Source organism: Bubalus bubalis, chromosome 18, assembly GCF_019923935.1.
Source record: "Bubalus bubalis isolate 160015118507 breed Murrah chromosome 18, NDDB_SH_1, whole genome shotgun sequence".
Lineage (NCBI taxonomy): Eukaryota > Metazoa > Chordata > Mammalia > Artiodactyla > Bovidae > Bubalus > Bubalus bubalis.
Window position 1 is genome coordinate 23,275,146 of NC_059174.1, and position 19,606 is coordinate 23,294,751.

The following is a 19,606-nucleotide window of genomic DNA, read 5'->3' on the forward strand; positions in this document are numbered from 1 at the left end:
CCTTGAGACCTATTCTTTCATTTTAGACTCGGAACAACATTGGGATGCAAACAGGGCAAGCACAACTGTACCCATTTCAAAGATGATAAAACTGAGATGTGGAAGTCCTTGCCTTCAGCCACAAAGACTTGGGAATAAGCTCAAATATCCCAGCTTCTCCACTACGCTTTCACACTGAAAACTTAACCCTGTTCCCCCACAATCAAACATACGATAGCCATCATGCTTGTTTTTTTGTCATCAAAGTCCTCCCATTTATTAAGCTTATCATGTACCAAATAGATCACTAATGCTGCACAACCATCATCTCATTTAATCCTTAGAACAATCCTGGGGACTAAACATTCCTGTGTACATTTTATACCTAAGGAAATCAAGAGTTAGATAATAAGCCTAAGGCCATAGAAGAACAGAACAAAATCCCTGTTGTAATGGAGGTCTGTGTGATAATAAAGCCAAGGTTATTTGCCATTTTTCTAATGGCAGAGGAACTGGGAAGCAGAAGGGCCCAATTCTTGCCTTAAAGTGGTCAGGAGTCCACCTTGGGAAGATGCCACGGCTTAGAATAGACATCACCAGGATTCAGACTCAGGTTGTCCGATTTGGGGGCCTGTACATTCGTTCCCAGGTTACCCTGCCAATTAGTCCCCCAAAAATAATACTGAAATACTTGATGATATTAAAATGTTAAAATGGTAATACTGAAAGAAATCATTGTGTACCTACCCAGAAACAAAAGCCCTGTCTAGGAATCACAGAGATGCATCCATTGATTATTAATACACCAATGGGTCCAACCCACTGATGTTGATTCCTGCCACGTGCCAAGCACTGCTCTAGATGCTGGCAACACAGCCACACCACACCCAAGAGTTTGCCAAAAGCTTGGGGAGAAGAGACATAGACAACTGGAGAAGTAGTCACTAAAGATGAGAGCAAGAGTTTGGGAAAAGAGTTCCAAGAGATGGGATCTTGGTCTCTGTATTCAAAACACTTAAGACCTTTTTGAGGAGACAAGACACAGAAATCACCAAGGGAAAAGTTCCATGATAGAAGTAAATAGTGTAGATGATTGTAGAAAGGCAGCCAATGAACTGCCAAATGAGGAGTTTGAACAAAGCTTGGTACTGGGAGGGTTAGTGAAAGAAAACTGCGGAGCGCTCATGCAGACTTCAGGGCCTAAGCTGGTACATCTGTGACTTAGATCTGTAGATAATCTTATTTCCCTGAGTTTAAAACGAATAATAATAACAAGAAACTAAGAAAAAAAAAAGTAAAAGAGCAAAGCATTGTCTCCTTCCCCTGCTGCCCCTCCTCTCCCATTCCCAGTCTTGCAGGTTGTCACCCCTCTCTCTAAATTGCCTGGTCCGTAGATCCCCATGTCTGATGGAAATCGAGGCAGGGAGAAAGTGTGAGGTCATGTTCCCTGTGCCTTGCTCAGCCCTTCCCCAAATCACTTCTGACCCCACTGTTAGGAGACAATATTGAAAACAGTCCAAAACCACCCCACTAAAAACATGAATCAAAAAGTCGCGACTCCTGGACATGTTTTTAAAATTGCTTAGTTGCATGCAAGTCCCTTTAGTGCTGGAAGGACTTTAATAAAATTGATTTTCTGAGTATAGCCTTTTAGCAGCTACTGTATAAGCTTGAAATATGAACCCTTCATTGTTGAAAGTGTTTCATTTTTGGCCTGTTACTAATGATGAAGGGAAAGTGTGGGTTTGGAATTCTCTAAGGCTGACATTCTCATAATTAAATAGTGTTAATAATAAAGCTTTTGCAGATTTTAAACAAACTGGCACAGAGGTGGAACAGTTTGCCGTATTTCATTTAGAGACCACAGCAATTAGCCTTTAATGAATAGTACACAGCGACATAGAAGCGAGTCATTTCTCCCTGTCGTTTATTTGCCAAATCACAAAAGGCGATGTTTTCATTCTGCTGATTGAAAATGATGCTCAGGATTTCTCCTGAAAGCCTCTTAAGTAATTGCCTCGTGAAACTGAAAAATAAATAAATAAAATGAAAAGGAAGAACATTAATTGCTTTTAATATCTCCGGTCTAATTTCGGCCAAGTTTAGCACACTAATAGCTGGGGATCTCAAGCTGTACAACAATGGATCAAAAATAGAAGGCTCATTGTGGTTGATATATTTAGAGGCTGATGTTTTTCTTTTATAATTTTAGGAGAGAGATGTTCCCAGGCACATTGTGACTGCTCTCTGTGAACTGACACGGGGTGTTTTTATAGAGGACTCATGGGTGGGGTGACTCTGAAGTCATTGCCAAAGGAAGATGACAATGATTATCCTGAAGGTGAGACGAGAAAGAGCTGCTCCACGGTCAAGGTTGTGAACAACAAAGGAACGGTTATCCTTTTAGGGTCTTCCTCCTCCAGGCTTTTGAGGACAAAGATGAATTATTTTTAAAAAGGTAGGTAGCCTCTAGAACTCTTTTTTCCACACTTGAAAATATTATTTCTTATCTCTGAGACTCGATTTTCTTATCTGCAAGCTCATGGAGGAAGGAAAGGCAGGAAATAATGACTTAACTGGATAAATCCTAACATCACCTGGATGCTATTAAACATTCAGATTCCCCGTTTCCATTTGGAATACACTGAATTGGAATCCCCAAAGGAAGAGCTCAGAGATTCCACCCTTTATGAAAGCAGGCTCAGGGGTCCTGAGTACTGGTATCCCCCACTATTCGAAAGTTCGCTTAACACCTCCTCGCTTTTAGGAAAGACCTACGTTAGTACCTGTTTCACTAACTGAAAGAAATCCAAAGAGAGTTTTTGACTTTAGGAAAAAAAAGGCAAAAACGGGAAACTAATGTACAGTGTTTGTTTTGCAGAAGCCAGTATGGAGACACCTGAACAGTGAGAGTGGTTCCACCAGGCTCCTTCTCAGGCAGCACACTCAGCATCACAGCATCAGGCCACCATGGCTTTGAACTACATCTGTGAGTATCTGTACTTTATCTCGATTGATTTTATGCATCTGTTGGCAAGATGTGTCACAGAGTATTGTTTCTTCACTTGACACCATTTCAGCTTATGAAAGTTTTCATGAAAATGTCATACTTTTGGACAGCAGGGAATCCTGAACCTGGTAAGTTTTGTTAACTCACTTGAGCATCTTTAGACCATGCAGTTCCACAGGTGTTGACAGACTCAGGGACCGCCGTGTTTGAAGCAGTGGATTGTGGGAGAAGGCAGAGGCTCCCTGCATGGGGCCACTTGAGAAATCACAGATCCCCAGTCTGAGAAAGTCTTCCAACCCATCTACCATGGTGCTGCAAACAGTTCACCCTTCACTGTGATGCTGAAAGAGCAAGAGTTGTGTTAAAATAACTTCCTAGACTCAGTGTTGAGCTTCTCCTGCCCAGGGTGCAAGGTCAGCAAACCGAAACTCAGACAACTTCCGTGTTCCTGTAAATGACTCTCCTGAAACACAGGCTGTCCAGTCAGCCAGTCCCCAGATGCCAGCTCTGGGCTCTATACCTACTTACTTGTTCCTTATCCATTTTCTGTCCCTTCACTGTTCCTTATTCTTTACCAAGTGAAAGCTCCTTGCCTCCCACCCCATTCTGCAGTTTTCAGGACCCTTGGGAACAGAAAATGCCCGCTTTGTGGAGTATTCAAGTTTGTATCACCCACATGGTCTTCTTTAATCATTTTTAACAGTTATAAGGATCAGCACTAAGGAAAAGTAAGCTGTAACAAGGCTTGGGTGGAAGGTCAGGTGATGGGGGAGGCAGAGGCCTCACAGGGAAATATATGCTCAGTAGCAGATAGTACAAGACAGACCAACAGACAATTTGAATGTCCCATGCGCACCCCCTTCCATGCCCGAAGGCCTGAGTGATGCAGGGCCTCTTCCTCTTTCTTGGTCTCAGAGTGCCCAGCTAGAGGATGCAATGGGTGAACCAGAACCAAAGATGCCTTCAGATTGTGGCATTACAACTCATAACACTTGGCAGCTTTGCTGAGCTGGTCCAGAATTCTGCTGGGATAGTCTAACCTAATTCTGTTTTGCAGGAAGGGCCTGGGTAAAGTACCTTGATTTGACCTTCTAGTGAATTCCAGATGGTATAACGGGAGCTGGCCTCATCCAGAATGGCAGGTGCTAACTTCACATCCAGGCATTTTAGAAACAAGACAGCCTTAAAGATTGAAAACTAAGGTTGTTCTGTTTGCTTTGTTTTTAATATTTTGCTTTTTCTAAATGAGGAAAAATGAAGAACAGCCTGATACAAATACCTGTCATCAGAAACCAACTTAAACATTTAAAGTTTTTAGCACCATTTAACTTTTTTATCAACCCTCTTGCAAAGTCATTGTTATATCATGGTCTGTATTTCATAAAGCACCTCATGCCTTACTTGGCACACAGCAGGTGCTCGATATGTGTCAGGAGAACTAATTGATATGTTAATAATTTATTGAAGTCTCACTGTGCTAAACACTTTCCACGTGTTGTGTCATGTAATCTTCATAGTCACCCTTAGAGCCAGGTAGGTAGGTGTGAAGTGGCATCTCACTGTAGTTTGGGTTTATATTTCCCCAGCAATTAGGGATGGTGAGGATCTTTGCATGTGCTTCTTTGACCAGTTGTATATCTGCTTTGGAGAAATATCTATTCAAGTTTTTTTGTAAATTTTTGAATCGATGTTCATTTTTTGTTGTTGAGTTGTGAGAGTTCTTTGTATATTCTGGATATTAATCCCTTATCAGGTAGAGAATGGACATGGCTATATGGGGAAGGAGAGGGTGGGACAAATTGGTAGAGTAGCATATATATACGGAGAAGGCAATGGCACCCCACTCCAGTACTCTTGCCTGGAAAATCCCATGGACGGAGGAGCCTGGTGGGCTGCAGCCCATAGGGTCGCTAGAGTCGGACACGACTGAGTGACTTCACTTTCACTTTTCACTTTCATGCATTGGAGAAGGAAATGGCAACCCACTCCAGTGTTCTTGCCTGGAGAATCCCAGGGACGGGGGAGCCTGGTGGGCTGCCATCTCTGGGGTCACACAGAGTCAGATATGACTGAAGCAACTTAGCAGCAGCATAGGTATATATATACATATACATACGCACACACTACAATGTGTAGATAACTAGTGGGAACCTGCTATAAAGCACAGGAAGTTCAGCCAATGCTCTCTGATGACCTAGTTGGGTGGGATAGGGTGTGGGTGGGAGGGAGGTCCTAGAGGGAGATATACATCTTTACATATGACTGATTTGCTTCGTTGTACAGCAGAAACTAACACTACATTGTGAAGCAATTTTACTCAAATAAAATATCCTTTATCAGATATATTATCTGCAGCCCTATTCCATATGCTGCTGCTTCATTCTGTTGATGGGGTCTTGATGCATAGAAATATTTAAGCTTGATGGTCCAATTTTTCTATTTTTTTCTTTTGTTGCCTATGCTTCAGTTGTACTTCAAGAGCTTAAGTGATTTCCCTAAACCCGATCCCTAGTCTAAACTTTTTTTTTTATTTAGACAGTGTAATCCTCACCTCCCTCTCAGTTTTTCCAAATAAAAACTCACTTAGAAAAATCTGTCTTTAAAAGAGAGAATTTGAATGAATAGTTCTCTTCCAAGTGAGTACCTGATCCCCAGGGCATCAATATCCCGCAGCAGTAACTTTAGAATAACCTCCACAGGTTTAAAAAGCATTGATCTAGTGATCAAACCTCACCTTTTTAAATGGGATCACTGAGTCCTAGAGAAGGAAAATTAATCTCTAGAAATGGATGGTGTCTCTGCTGCCTGCCCGCTTCGAGTTCTGTCTGGAGGACACTGAGGGGATCAGCCATAGATGATAAAGGGAGAACCCCTTGATTCCTGGCTGGTCAAGATGATCAGTTGATGTAAAAATCAATGAAGAAGATGTTTCCATGTGTATGGAGAGCTTTGGAATAAAAACATATAGCTAAGATAAAATAAGACACGATTTCTTTTAAAGAAAAAAAATCACCCAAGTTCAACTAGGTAATTAATTAATTCACAAGTAGGTCCAAAGTGAGACCGATTACTAAACAATGACAAATGATAAAGAATAAACCCTAAGGTAAGTGATGATCAAGAAGATGAAACAGTTTTAGCTTGGAATCCTATTACAATTCTATTTCAATATAAATAAGCTGACACCAGAAGCAAACGATTAACCCCAAAGCCACTGGCTGTTCATTAGCTAAGGAATAATTTTACATTTCATTATTATTTGTGTTGGCTAAATTTCCATTAAAACTAATTTAGTAAACTGGCCTTCTGATGGGCTTGAAATTAAAAGGAGGAAGAGAAGGCAAGGAGGGGACAAAACAGAGGCCACCATTTGCACATCAAGGGACGGAAAACTCATGAGGGCAAATTGCCACTTTAATTAAAAATAATGTCTCAATTCACTTTCAAAATGAGCCACCACAAAGTGCCTGGGAAATTTTCCCTGGCCAGGATGTCTGGCTCGTTCACCAAGTGGGTGATTTCTGTTGCTGGGGTTTCTGATTGAATGGAGGAATGGCGGGCTCATTCCCAGGTCAGCTCCCCCCACCCCCAGCTGAGCAGTTTTCAGTTGGGGAGAAAGGGCCTCAAACTCCTCAAATACTTGCCCCAGAGCCTGGGTAAAGAAGTCCATGCTTCATTCTTTGGGCCATTCATCGTGCAGGCTTAAGGACCCCTATGTAACATTAAAATGGGACCAAAATACCAACAACCAGCTTAGCTCACATTTCACGAGCACTCACTTTAGCCACGCCCTGTACTAAGTACTTTCTTAAATTAACTCATTTAATTCTCTGAATCTCTCTAAGGAGGTAGAGTCTATTTATATTCCTATTTTACAGATGTATAAGCTGGGGCACAGGATGAGTAATGGATATTACTCAGTAAAGATGGCCCAGAGCTGAAATTCAAATCTGTCATTTACACCAGAGCTGAGTGCTTAACCATTAAGCTATATTGTGTCTTGATAAAATAATGAAATGACTTTGTGCTGTTTAAGTATAAAAACCAACAGAGCACAAAGTATATATTGAGTTGTTAGGGAAGACAGTGATACAAAGGTGAGTGGGGGGCAATTCTGGGTGGGACTTAAAATGCCAGACCCAGGGTTTTGAACTTGACTCTTTGGGGATTCACAAAGTACAGTGCCCAGACCACTGGGAGTCCATAAACAGATTTTAAAATAATATTTTGTAGTTATGTGTATGTTTTAAGTTTATTAGAAATATATTTAGCTCACATATACAGTCGGGCAAAAAAGATAATCCTTATTTAAGAACAAAAGACATTTTATTTAACTTTTGGAGTTCCCAGGTGGCACTAGTGTTAAAAAATACTTCTGCCAGTGCAGGGGATGCAGGAGACTTGGGTTCGATCCCTGGGTCAGGAAGATTCCCTGGAGGCGGGCATGGCAACCCACTCCAGTATTCTTGCCATGGACAGAGAAGCCTGGCGGGCTACAGTCCATGGGGTTGCAAAGAGTCAGACACTGCTGAAGCGACTTAGCATGAACGCACATATTCTCTTACTGTGTATCAGGCATTGTTCTAAGTGCTTGGCATTTTAACTCAGAACAACTCTATAAGGCGGGTACTATTTTTCACTTCATTTATAGATAGGGAAACGGAGGCAAACAGAAGTTAACATATGCAGGGCTCCCAGCCAGCAGATGACAGAGCCAGGATTGGAACCCAGGCATCTATCTCCAGGCTAGGCTCTCAATGATTATGCTAAGTGACTAAGAGATAGGAGGGTGTAATATAAACATCATGGAAGCGACTGATGTCTGATGACCAGCATCTGCTCCAGGTGATGTCGTCTGGGATGTGTTCTTCCCGAGGGCTGCTGGGAGATATGGCTGGCTCCCACCCCTGTGAGAGGCGCTGCCAGCAGACCTGCTGTTTGTAGCCAATAGGGCAGGATTCCCAGCACATTTCAAGGATCAGGTGTCCACATCAGAAACCAACCCAGCTCTCGGTGGCCAAAATCACTTTGCGGGCAGTGAAGCTTTTTCGCTCCTGTGCAACGGACCAGTATGCACCCATTCTGGAAGCTAGAGGCCCCGGGGACCCCTCAGCCCAGCTGCTTTGGAACGTGGTAGAAGGAAGAGCAAGAGTGTGCCTTTGGATGGCTCCAATGCAGGAAATATTACGCATTCACCGAAGACATAATCATGCCGCCTCCCCTGACCTATGATAGCGGAAGCAGGACTGGAGACTGCCCTCCCCTGTGCATCAGTGCCTAGTCCATCTCCATCGGAACCTTCTCACTGGTGAGTTCTCTATCTGGACCACCCTTACCAAGGATGCCCACTCCCACCCCAACCCACCTTCTTTCCCAAAAGCTCCACTGAGGCAGAAATTGTGTCCTATGCCCCTTTCCTGTCCTGCATGGCCACCATAAATATTTGATACCCGATCCAGAAGAGGAGGGTGGTCACCAGCCCAGGCTCTGCCATCACTCACTTTTGACTTTCTATCTAAATGGCCCTGGGCAAGCCCGGTAATCCCTCTGTGTCCACTCTTCATCTGAAAGGGAGACTGATTGCAGACCCAAGTCATATGATGGGGTTGGGAGGGTTGTCTAGATAATGTATCTAAAACACTTGTCCCAATATCAAAGAACATATTGAATATTAGATAAATAATAACTTTGACTCAATAATATTAGTACGCTTCAAGTTTGATGGTTGAGATCTGAAGTTCGGAAATGGGCAAGCGTAATTCACATCTACCACTCACACCTGTGTTGGGTTTGGCCTCAAGTAGGCACTGCAACCTCCCAGACCTGACGCCCTCTTCCCTTTATTAGATTCTCTGCTTTCCCTTCTGGCCTGGACAAGCCCTCACTTCTCTAACTAATGGGAGGAGTGATTCTTTGCCAGAGAAAGGGGAGACATCCTCAGAAAGGCATCTGAAACGTTGCCATTTACGGTTTCAGAGAGAAGGCCATAGCTACTCTTTCAATGACACATGCACAAAAGCTCTTGTTATGGACACAAATAAGAAAAGTGAACCCTTCGCCTGGTGTAATTCACTTCATTTATTGACCAGAGGCCTCTCCCCCAACCCCGATTTCTTTGCGTTTGTCAGCGGTTCAGAGACCCCTGGCATTCAGCATGATTTGTAATGTAAATTATATAATTGTACTTTCACATATTTTAACATCAAATGAAATGATTGACTACAGAATCGGAGCTGTCTACAGGTGGGGGTCAATTACCATCTGAATAATCACAGTGCCACACAAGAATAGCACAGCCGCTGAGCGTGACATATTTTTATCTCTATGCATTTCAATGAAGTCAGGCTGGTACATAAAAGGTTATCACCTAGGAAACATATTTTCCTAAGCACAAGTTAAACATGCAAGTGAGATCAGCAAAGATATTCAATTTAGCCAGTCAACCCTAACCTATTAATATTTTAACAAAATCCAGTGAGGATAATTTTTTTCTTTGATCCCATTTCATGTGAGCAGCCGGGAAAGGGAAGAAAAATTAAAAACAAAATAGTCAAGCATACAGAATGAGGTTATGTATTAAGTGGGCTATTTAATGTTTCTGGCATTTCATAGCCCAGGGGGAAAGTGTGGATGGATTTAACCATCAAGAGCTGTGTTCCCTTGGCCACAAAGTTCGAGAAACATAAAATAATCTATACTTCCAAGCTGACAAATCGTACCTGACACCCAGCTTCATCTCACCGGGACTCCGGAGATCAGCATTAATCATCTGTTACAGGGAGTAAAAAGAAAAGTAAATCATGCCACGCTGAAAAGTGAGATGGAAGGTCTTCGGGCAAGGATTTTAATCAATAATATGTGGGATGATAACCAGAAGCTATTGTTTTAATCTTCTGATATGAAAAGAAATGAATGCGAAACACCAAATTACCAAGAGCCGAAGCGGCTTCTGTGAGGCCTCGTAAGAACGGAAATGTTTGGCAGCCCAACTTTCTGGATTGATTCATGACAACACACACACCATTTCTTTTTAAAGGGAGTCAAGGGCATTCTTGGAGTGGCCTATTGCTATAGCCTCAGCTGTTGCCCAGGTTCTGGACCCGGAGTTCTGATTTGCTCAGTTGCCCTTGAGTAGTAAATGTCTAGATTTTGTTCGTGCAACACCCATTACTGCCTCTTCTATGGGCACCTTCATTTTCCTCGAGACCCTCCCCTCCCCTACTCCCAGTCCCTGTGGTTTGGGTTGTGTTGACTTCACCAGGGGCTCCAGGAGAAGACGTGTCTCTGTCCCAGCATTCCTGTGATTAATCAGTTCAGGGATGGGTGTGTGGCTCACTAGAACCCACAAAATGCAGCCTTGGGTGTTCTTGGCAGTATTATTGTGAAAGAGGCTGTTATGGTTTGAACTGTGTTCCTTCTCCAAAATATGGTGAAGTCCTAACTCTAAATACCTGACAATCCGATGTTATTGGGCCATAGGATCATTGCAGATGTGATTAGTTACAATGAAGTCTTACTGGAATCTGTGGGACTCCTAATACACTGTGATGAGCATCTTTATAAAAAGAGGAAATTCAGACACAGGCTCACACATAGGAGAGGGCCATGTACAGATGAAGAGGTTGGGGTGATGCTTTTACAAAGCCAGAGAGCACCAAATACTTTCAGCAAACCAGCAGAAGCTAGGGGAGAGGCATGGAGCAGATTCTTATCACAGCTCTGGGAAGAAAAACCAACCCTGGCGACATTTTGATCTCAGACTTCTAGTCTTCAGCACTGGGAAACAATTTCTGTTGTTTCAGCCACTCCGTTTGTGGGACGTTGTGACGGCAGCTCTCGCAGACTAATACAGAGGCCCACTCTCTTTTATTCCCATGGACCAGGACCTTTGAACATTTAAACCTGGTCTATGCTGTGGTCTGAATGTGTTCTCCCAAAATTCCTATGCTGGAATCCAAACCCCGACAGATGGTGGTATTAGGAGGTGGGGCCTTTGGGAGATGTTTAAGCCATGAGGGTGGAGCCCTCGTGAATGGGATTAACATTCTATAAAGAGGCTCCTGAGAGGTCCCTAGCCCCTTCCACCATATGAGGACACAATGGGAAGTCTGTGACCTGGAAGAGATCCCCTCCCCAAGCATGCTGGCACTCTGATGAAGGACTTAGAGCCTTCAGAACTGTGAGAACTTGTTTATGAACTGCCTGGCCTGTGGCATTTTGTTATAACAGCCCAAATGGACTAAGAGAGCACGGTAGGCACTTATCTTTCCTAGCCATGGAGCCAACAATTGCAAAGCTGAGAAAATACAGAGATACCTACCTCAGACAAATGTTGCTTGAGCCCCTGGAGCCATTCATCTCTATTAAATTCCCACTTTTACTTCAGCTAGTTAGAATTTAATTTTCATCATTTACAACCAAAGGAACCCTGAATGGTTTATTCTGAATGCAATTAATATGATCTTGCATGTGTGCATGCAAAGTCACTTCAGTTGTGTCTCACTCTGTGCGACCCCATGGACTGTTGTCCGCCAGGCTCCTCTGTGTCCATGGGATTCTCTAGGCAAGCATACTGGAGTGGGGTGGCATGCCCTCCTCCAGGCTATATGATCTTAGGATGAATTAATAGATACTAAGTCTTTAGAACAAATTAGACACGGGAAGATTGCATTCAGTTTGAGGCATCATACATTCAAAAGGGATTCAGGTAAATGTGGGCAGAGTGGGTGGGTGGTGAGAAGCCTGCACAGTGAATCACAGGAGGCATAAAGAGATGCTTGTTGTAGGCAAAAAAAAAAAAAAAAAAAATTTATAGAAAACATGACAGATGACCTCAGGAATGGGAATTAAAGGAAAGACTTGGATTTAATCTCATGTCCCCAAGGATAAAAATAAGAAGCCACAGGAATACAGAAAGAAAACACTGATTTTCTAATGCTCCCACCTATGGGAGAAAGTAATGAGCTGGCCCTGAAAGCAGTGAGTTCTCTGTCACAGAAGGTATTCCAGCAGCAGAGGGGAATTCTGTCTCCTGATGGGTACTCACTGAAGGGGTAGATAGGTTGTGTGTTTGCTGTGCTTAGTCACTTCAGTCGTGTCCAACTCTGTAGACCCTATGGACTCTAGTCCACCAGGCTCCTTTGTCCATGGGATTTTCCAGGCAAGAATACTGGAGTGGATTGCCATGCCCTCCTCCAAGGGATCTTCCCAACACAGGGATCAAACCCACGTCTCTCATGTCTCCGGCATTGACAGGTGGATTCCTTATCACTAGCACCACCTGGGAATTTGGATGACCTTAAAGCCCACTCCAGTGTTCTTGCCTGGAGAATCCCAGGGACGGGGGAGCCTGGTGGGCTGCCATCTCTGGGGTCACACAGAGTCGGACACGACTGAAGCGACTAAGCAGCAGCAGCAGCAAAGCCATTCCAACTTTGACTTTTAGTTCTGTAATTCCTTTACTAGAACCCAGGTGACTTGGACATGTCCTTTCCTGCTTGTGGACCTCAGTTTCCCCATCTGTAAAATAAGGAAGTTGGGCCTGATGGTCCTTAAACATTATTTTGACTAGAACATGCCATGATTTCATTTTTCCAACTCCATCCTTTCTGCCTCAGCTTCGATGGAAGTTGAGCTTGGGCTCACTTGAATGCAGAATATCACACCACTAATCTTTTTTTTTTTTTTAATGTGGACCATTTTTAATGTCTTTACTGAATTTGTCACAATATTGCTTTTGCTTTTTTTTTTTTTTTTTGGCCACGAGGCAGATGGAATCTTAGCTCTCCAACCAGGGACCAAATCTGCACCCACTGCATTGGAAGGCCTAACCACTGGACCACCAGGGAAGTCCCTACCCCACTAATCCTTGATTCAAGGAGCAGCTAACATAGATGTGGGACTGGTGAGGCAACAGGGCACAGAGCAGGGGTCATCTCACATTCTTTCTCTCTTTGCTTTAATGAAATTGCCCACTTCACAGCAGAGGGCTGAGGGGTAACATTAAACCTATAATCCATTTGGCTCTAGATTTCTTTTGGATGGCCCATAGGCACACACTATTGGCCAGTTAAGGAACAAACTGGATGAAAGCTTAAAACAGCATCACAAGCTCTCTCTAGTCTTTCTTTGGAAGATGCTGGGATTTCGTGCTAATGAGCAGGGAAGGTGGGATGTTCATCTTATCTCTCAGCCCCAGGTTGCCCTCTTCATCTGGACTATTATCCTTTGTAGCCCTTGTCACATGATGGCCAGTTAACTGCCAACTCTGCACAGGATTTAGGTTTGATACTGCAAAAAAAAAAAAAAAAAAAGCCTGGGCAATATAAGAGAAAACATTCTTGTTTTGCCCAGTATGAATGTGGGCTGGGCCAAGTGAAAGACATTTGTTTATCATCAAGAGAGAAATCAAGAGTGGATTGCGGGAGAGTTCCTATCCACTGGGCTGGGGAAAAAGTCTTGAGATTGTTCTGGGCAAGGCACAACCCAGCCATTTTGAAAAGACCCCATGCTGCTCTTCAGCATATTAAGATTGATCCACTTATTATCTTGGCCTGTTTAAGCTCTTCCTTGATTCTAAATTATTTTTCAAGTCAGCAATCCTTTTTCCTTTTTTTAATTGGAGGATAATTGCTTTACAATATTGCATTGGTTTCTGCATATCCCATATCCCATTCTCATCGGATATGGCTTTGGGGCTTCCCTGATGGCGTAGACATTAAAGAATCTGCCTGCAATACAGGAGACCCGGATTCAATCCCTGGGTTGGGAAGATCCCTTGGAGAATGAAATGGCAACCCATTCCAGTATTCTTGCCTGGAGAATCCCATGGACAGAGGAGCCTGTCAGCTACAGTCCATGGGGTTGCAGAATCAGAGACAACTGAACGACTAACACTTCCTTACTAATCTTTAAAACGAATCCCCAACATGAACAGGAACACTGTCTGTTTAGAACATCCATAAGATGCCAGTATTTTGAGGGTTTCGCCCATTCCACTAAGAGGACCCATCTCAGGTTGGAAGGCGTTCTTGAAGAGAAAAGAAGTTACAGTGTTTTCTCTCAGAAAGGATTCATTCTTCATGAAAATAACATTTTAAATTTGGAAGGTCCTTCACTTTAAAATAGTCTTACAACTGAGGACTCCCCAGAGTGAAAAGCAAGGACAGACTGTAAAACTAATAATCCCAAAGGTCCCACACTGTCAGTAAGAGTCCCTCACGCCTGCATGAAGGGTCTTGAGCATAGGCACCCCCAAGGTCATTGGCATCTCCCCACACCCCTGTGAAGAAAGCATGGCTGGAATTACTATTTTCAGTTTTCAAGTGGGAAAACAGATTCAGAGAAGGTAAATGACTTGCCCAAGGCTACAGAACTAATAACACAGTGTCAGAGCTGGAACCCAGATTTTTCGACTCGATTTCCACTAGTACTGGCAGCCTCTAAACAGGGAGACAGACCATCAGGAATTTGAGGAAGGAAGAATTTCCTGATTGTTTAGACACCTGTTTGCCGATTCCTTAGAGTCCTGGTTCTCCAAGTGTGATCTCTGCACCAGCACCCTTAGCATCACCTTGATATTGGCCAGAAATCCAAGTTTCTTGGGTTCTATCCTAGACCTTTTGAATCAAAAACTGGAAGAGGGGCCAGAAACCTGTGTTTCCAAGCCCTCCAGGTAATTTTGATCCACACTCAAACTTTCAGAACCGCTCCCATAGAAGTGGAGGGTGTTTTGTGGGTTTGCTGAAATGGCTGCTTCAAAACACACGTCAAAATTCCAACTCATCACCTCCAAATTCCATTTAACCAAGGCCAGAGTCCAAAGCCTTGAAAAGCTTGTTATGATTCAAAGTTACCTTTCCCGGCTCTGAGACCACAGGAATAAAGACTCACTTACACTCCTATAGAGGCCTGTCCCCAAATTCTCTGCCAGTCACTCACCATTGGCACAGAATTAAATCCAGCTCAGCTATGCGGCTGATTATATTCTGGGACTGGGTGACCAGTAACTTTAATCCTGTAATCTTTGGAAAACAAAGAGCTAAAGTCTCCTGGATGTCTGGGGTAAGCAGAGGAGGCCCCAGGGGTTTGGTTTCATCTGTATTAGGCCAGAAGGACCATGAATGTGTCTGTATACATGCCCCATGCTTGCTCCCTCTTGGATCTAAGCATTCTTCTGTGGGAAATATTAATATGCAAAGAAAACAAACATCACCAGAAAGATGGAAAGTACAGAGTCAGTGATTATTAAAGTTGGGAAAGCAGGACTAGGTTCTTTCCCCAACACTCAGATGGACTCCGTGCTGCGCTAAGTCACCTCTGTCGTGTCCGACTCTTTGCAACCCCATGGACTGTAGCCCACCAGGCTCCTCTGTCCATGGGCTTCTCCAGGCAAGAATACTGGAGTGAGTTGCCAAGCCCTCCCCTGGAGTATCTTTCCGACCCAGGGATCGAACCTGCCGCTCTTATGTCTCCTGCATTGGCAGGCGAGTTCTTTACCACTAGTGCCACCTGGGAAGCCCCAGATGGACTCTACTGCTGCTGCTGCTGCTAAGTCGCTTCAGTCGTGTCTGACTCTGTGCAACCCCATAGACGGCAGCCCACCAGGCTCCCCCGTCCCTGGGATTCTCCAGGCAAGAACACTGGAGTGGGTTACCATTTCCTTCTCCAATGCATGAAAGTGAAAAGTGAAAGTGAAGTCACTCAGTCGTGTCCGACTCTCCGCGACCCCATGGACTGCAGCCCACCAGGCTCCTCCATCCATGGGATTTTCCAGGCAAGAGTACTGGAGTGGGGTGCCATCACCTTCTCCACAGATGGACTCTAAGACCTGCTAAAAACCAGGCTGCCATGGAGAGGATTCCACTACCCAAGCTCACCAGGCTCTCTGGTGGTGCAATGGTCTGGCACAGAAAATCTATTTATGGGGATGGCTGCCACAGATAACCCTGGGGAAAGAGGCTGACAAAAGGAAGGAAATTGCAGTGTCTTCAAAAGGCCAGGTGGTTTAGGACAAAGTTGAAAATCATACACAATGATGTAAATCAAAGATCTTTGCAAACTGGTAGTTCTCGGGCTGAACTTGACCTCCAGGATTTTGTTTAATCCACACTTGGCCCAACTCAAGGGTTTCATCTTAAAGGTGAGTGTGTTGCCACTAAATAAAAATAAGGAAAGTTCACAGAAAAATCTCTGAATTGCCCCATCTCAAAATCAGAAGATCCAGCTACATTGTGTCCACTCCTCCTCACGGCAGCAGTCTCTCGGTCTCAATTCCTGCCAGCTGCCCCTTTGTATGTGACTCACCTGACCTCAGCAGTAATTTAAGTTAGTAAGCCCTAATTTAAGCAAACCCTGAGCTTATACCATTTAGTATCACAGACCTAAACTGGTTTTATAATAGTTCCAGGCTACAGTAGAATTGTCTCTTGGGTGGCTATTTTCCAGTGAGTAATCAGCAATGAAACACTGATATAAAATCAGGATGAGTCTTTAGAAGTCTAGAATCAATGACCGAGTAAATGTTCACATTCTCTGCCAATAAAATCAAATGAAAAATGTAATAATCTATAAAAATGACAGTAAGAGAAGCGAACTAATGACTTAAAAATCTTATATTCATTGATTTTTTTTTCTTTTTTTGCCTGCCATTGTGACTAGAAGCCCCGTGAAGGCAGGGACTTTGTTCTGATGACCGCCATATGCCCAGTGCCTAAAATAATGTCTAGTACCCTGTAGACATTTACCAAATTTTTTTTGTGCAAATGAACAACAGTAGTAGTTGAGCCATTGCTCTGAGCAGTTTATAAGTAAGATTTCAGAGATGCTCTTTAACAGATGAGGAAACTGAGATAAAAAGCAGGTAACCAACATGCCCAGCGTCACCTGGCTGGTCAGTGATGCAGCAGACCATTGACCGTCCCTGGCTCCTCTCCAACCTCTTACTGCAGCTCCCTTTCTCAGGCTGAAACTGACTAACGAAGGCTCCCTGAGCCAGTCCGAACCTTTAAATGTCTTTCTGGTGCAAAGTACACACTCACTAAAAGCTTTCCAAGTTTGAGTTATTAAAAGTGTTATTTCCCTGAGAATAAGAACAGGAGGGCTCTTAAAGAAACCTGTGATCTAACAAAAAGGCCAGAAGTCAGGAAGTTAAAGACCCTCTCAGGGATCACTTTCTATTTCTGCTTCCTCTTCCTTATGCCTTCATAGGTTCCTGTTTTCCCATCTATAAAAATTGGGAAAATACTTTCTCTGACCTCCTTTTCACAGGAACGTTTGCTGGGCAAAATGTGACGGAGGAAAATGCAAAACATGTAATATTTATAATAATACACTTACTTGACAAGTTTAAAATGTGGTTTCCAATTTCTTATCTTATTGTCCCCACTTCTAAGAACTCTGTTAATAGACCATGGATTGTTAATTCCATAAAAATAAGAAAAGTGAGGCTGCAAAGTAATTATCACTTGCCAAACATCACTGAGTTTTATTGTTTAGTCACTCAGTTGCATCCAACTCTTTGGGACCCCAGGGACTGCAGCACACCAGGCTTCCCTGTCCTTCAGCATCTCCCTGAGTTTGCTCACACTCACGAGTGTTTTATACAGAGAACTCTCTCTTCAGACTTGCAACAGGCCCATAATTAGGGAGACAGGGTGATGGTGTCCCTCGCAGGTTGGCTGATGCATTCCACTCTTACCATCACCTTTCAAGTGTGTCTTTGAAGCTTCTCTTTCTGGATTGTTCTGGGAGAGTCTTATGTGAATAAATACCCACCCACCTTGCACAGTGTTGACCAGCATAACCTTTCTACACACTTTGCAGCCCCTGAGAACCAGACAAAGCATCCTCCATAATCAGTGTTTTATTATTTTTTGAGAGCTATCGTGTAGGAAATAGATACATTCAAGGGGAAACAGGCAAGCTACCAGCCATCAGAAGGAAAGAAAGAAATAATTGCTTTTTAATACATTATGTATCACCTGTTCAATGCTAACATCTTTCTTGTGGAGCTCAGAACTTCAGTCACATTAAAATAGGCTCTTATTTACTCGCCATTGTATAAATGTAGACAATAAAACTATGAGGCTTCCTTGGTGGCTCAGACAGTAAAAGAATCCACTTGCAATGCAGGAGATCTGGGTTCGACCCCTGGATCCGGAAGATCTCCTGAAGAAGGGAACGGCTACCCCTTCCAGTATTCTTGCCTGGACAATCCTATGGAGAGAGGAGCCTGGCGGGCTACAATCCACGGGGTCACAAAGAGTCGGACACAACTGAGCAACTAAACAACAGGGAATTAAGATTCCACATGTCACTGGCAAGGCCAAAAAAATAAAAAATAAGTAACACAACCCAGACATGAATTGATCCTGGACATGTGATGCTGATTCCCACCCCTTGTACTAGGTCCCAGCTGTTCTGCTGTCCCTTTCCAGCCCTCCTTTTCAGGAAACTAAACTAAGGGGTCCTGAGATTAGTTCTGGGGTTTGGCAACTAGATCCGGACCAGCTCTCAGGGAGCAGATGTTCTGCTAACAAATACTTCCATCGTGATTGGCACACGCTGTCACCTTGGTGGGCTGGCTCAGAAGCAAAAGCCAACGAGTAAATGGACCATGGAAGCTGAATTACCAGCCCAGCCCTTGGTGGTTTTTAAATTATAGATTTTTAAACAAAGCTAAATATAGAGCAATTAAGAAATGGCTCCACGTTCTACTCCAAAGAACAAAACAGCTGAAGTGGAGTTAACATCACACATGCATATGCATGAGATGAACAGAGGGAGCTGCTTAGAGTAAAACCCACACTCTCTCGCTGGGTTTTCTCTAGCATAGCCCACATGTTCCTGCCTCGGGGCCTTTGAACATGCTGTTCCCACCACCCCATCTGATCACTCCCATTCCATTCTCCTCTTTGCTAGTTCTTTCTCTTTCTTTTGAACAGTCACCTCCTTAGATTCTCCCCCAATTCCCCTCTCAGTCCATTTTATCTCTTCTCATGGGTTTTACGACCACTGGCCATTTTTTTTTTCATTTATTTCCTTTTTTTGGGTCTCATTCCCCTACTAGTGCCCAAAGCCTCTTTTTCTTCATCTGCACCATAATGATAGTATTTCCACTCTGCCTGTTGCTGTGACAACCGAGATGCTGAAAGCCAATCGCCTTCACTGGTCTCCCCTCCTTTGGCTCAATAGGACTGCTAGTCTGTTTTATAGAAATGATTAATATGGCGGTTGCCAAGGGCTAAAACATCTATTTCTGCTTTATTGACTATGCCAAAGCCTTTGACTGTGTGGATCACAATAAACTGGGGAAAATTCTGAAAGAGATGGGAATACCAGACCACCTGACCTGCCTCTTGAGAAACCTATATGCAGGTCAGGAAGCAACAGTTAGAACTGGACATGGAACAACAGACTGGTTCCAAATAGGAAAAGGAGTACGTTAAGGCTGTATATTGTCACCCTGCTTATTTAACTTATATGCAGAGTACATCATGAGAAACGCTGGGCTGGAAGAAGCACAAGCTGAAATCAAGATTGCTGGGAGAGATATCAATAACCTCAGATATGCAGATGGCACCACCCTTATGGCAGAAAGTGAAGAGGAACTAAAAA

The 19,606-nt window shown here is 43.5% G+C and overlaps 1 long non-coding RNA gene across 3 annotated transcripts in view; it reads left to right on the forward strand.

The window, feature by feature from the left end:
* Positions 1–2,232: 2,232 nt before the first annotated feature.
* Positions 2,233–19,606, forward strand: part of LOC112580234 — a 45,320-nt gene continuing 27,946 nt past the window's right edge. For all 3 annotated transcript variants that reach the window (XR_006546241.2, XR_006546243.2, XR_006546242.1), the window contains exons 1-2: positions 2,233–2,437; positions 2,861–2,968. This is a non-coding gene — a long non-coding RNA (uncharacterized LOC112580234). The remainder of the gene's footprint in view (positions 2,438–2,860; positions 2,969–19,606) is intronic.